We start from the raw sequence: 2500 nt of genomic DNA on the forward strand, positions 1-2500 counted from the left end.
GACTCTTTTACAGATCCTGCAACGTGAATGTCCTTGTACATCCAGTTGCCGATCACAAAAGATTCCAAAAGATGGCGAATATATAGAAATGAGAACCTAATGTACGTGTGTTCTTACCGTACCTCACTGGTCTAATTGGGGTTTCTCTTAGGTTAATCTCCCGAGAGTGTAAAAACAAGTTGATTTGTACAAGTATATTTAATTATATTCCCGGACTCGGGACCCGGCCTCATCTGTTGCAGGTGCCGATGGGGGTTGCGACACACTTGCAGGTACAGGAGCGGGCATGCACGTCTCCTGTATTTGATTCTCCCGCATGCAGGACGGCCGATAGGTCAACCGTGCAGCAGGTTGCTGCATATAACGTACGACGCCACAGCATGAACTCTAGAGACGCTCCGGTGTCTTTAGATGAATGCTCGTGCTATAGTCAGTCGGGAGGCGGTGGCGCCCGTTTTCTTCATAAGGAAACAAACGACCGCGTTCGGAAGGGTGCAAACAGCCTTTCGTCCACTAAATTGCATACTGTACGGGAGTCGAGTCTGGCGCTGGGACAGGTCGATTCCGAAGGAGAACCTAGCACAAAATCAGTGCTGACAATGTCCTTCCGGCATTGTGAGTTTAGAAGTCATAAGCATCCTGTAATAGACGGGCACAACATCCCACCGTCAAGTCTAAAAGAGTTCTTCAAAGTAAGAACTCCAATTGAGGATTTATCTATACCTGAGAGCGCTCAGGATATACCTGTTGTCCGTTCTGCTGAAAGTAGAAAGGAGGTAGAGAACAACCCGGTTGTGGTAGTACCTGTCCCGTTTACATACTTTGTGTGTCCCATGTGTAACACCGGTTATACAGAAATAAGAAAATTGACAACTCACCTACACAAGCATACCGATGCGAGTGTACTATTTAAATGCGGAAAATGTGGGAAGTTTTCCAAAACGGGGCACGGTGCTACCATACACTACGCCAAATGTAGTATATTGGAACAACCTACTACCGCCCAGGTGTTAGACTTTGTCTGCTCCTGTGGAAAGGCATTTAAGACCAAAACGGGTCTCTCCCAGCATGAAAGGCACCGACACCCTATCCTGCGTAATTTAAAGAGGGTGGAAGCTCAACAGGCGGAAGTAGAGGGGAAGAGATTGCAAAGGGCTAAGAATAGCAAAAGATCTAAGAAGTCAATCTGGTCAGATGAAGAAGTTGAAAAACTAATTTATCTGAACTCTGAATTTCAGGGGTCCAGACAGATCAATAGTGACATTGCTAAACAGCTGTTATCGAAAACGAACAAGCAGGTGAGTGACAAACGACGAGCACTAGGGCTACTTTTCGGTCCAAAGGCAAAATCAGCTGTTCAACTCCCTGTCATCCGAGTTCCAATGCCAAAAAGACCACAGCGAAAAGAGGATATTCCAAAGGAGCCTTTCGAAGAAGCCTTAATATCTGCTACGGGGCAGATAACAAATACAGAGTTGGGAAATCTTGTGCTAACATCATTTAGTCGAGCCATTGAGAAAAGTTCAGACGTGAGCGGTTACGATAAGATAAAAGGGAAGCTCCAACGGGTTGCTACCAATAAGAGATTAAAAGTACGAAAGAGGAGTAACCGAAAACCACGAAGGCGGTCAGCAAAGAAGGCAAGCGGCTTTCAGTACATGCAGCGGCAGTACTATAGGGACAGGAAAAAGCTGGCAATAGAAATTCTGGATCAAAAAACGGGTGGCGAGTGTCCTTTAAAAGTGGATGAAATCCATGAGGTGTATAGAGACAGATTTTCAGCTAGTTCGGCTGAAGTCGATCTCAGTCATCTGCCTCCGCCCAAGGCAAGGGTAGACAATAAAAATTTATTGTTGCCAATTACGGTGGAGGAAGTGAATACAGCCATAAAGGCCACAAAAACAGCAACGGCTGCTGGTCCAGATAAGGTTACTCTCGAGGACCTAAAATGTAACCCTAACATCAATACGGTACTCGCTAGTCTGTACAACTCTTTTCTTATCAGTGGGAAGATCCCCAAGGATCTTAAAGAAAACCGTTCAATTTTGTTGCCAAAAGGAAGTGGCGACTCCGATTCCATCAATGATTGGCGACCCTTGACTATTTCTTCTATCGTGCTCAGACTATACACACAAATTCTGGCGAGTCGACTCCAAAAGGCGGTAACACTAAACGAAAGACAGAGAGGTTTTATTAAGGCTCCTGGATGCAATGAAAATATCACCCTGCTAACCGACATGATTCAGGAGGCAAAGAATCGTGGACAACATCTTTCGGTAGTGTTCCTTGATTTGGCAAAGGCCTTCGACACAATTTCACATGAACATGTGTTCGAGGGTCTTAGAAGGTTTGGAGTGCACGAGCATTTCATCGGTATGGTTAAAGACATGTACACCGGTACATGTACGTCATTCAAGGTACCAGATGGAACCACGGACCCCATCGAAATGAGTAGAGGTGTGAAGCAAGGTGATCCCATGTCACCTATCCTGTTCAACAT

The 2500-nt window shown here is 45.5% G+C and overlaps 1 pseudogene; it reads left to right on the forward strand.

Moving 5' to 3' along the window:
- Nucleotides 1–2500, forward strand: part of LOC140042469 (large subunit ribosomal RNA) — an 8215-nt pseudogene that overhangs the window by 2769 nt on the left and 2946 nt on the right.

This window comes from Antedon mediterranea, chromosome 2, assembly GCF_964355755.1.
Source record: "Antedon mediterranea chromosome 2, ecAntMedi1.1, whole genome shotgun sequence".
In the NCBI taxonomy this organism is placed as follows: Eukaryota; Metazoa; Echinodermata; class Crinoidea; order Comatulida; family Antedonidae; genus Antedon; species Antedon mediterranea.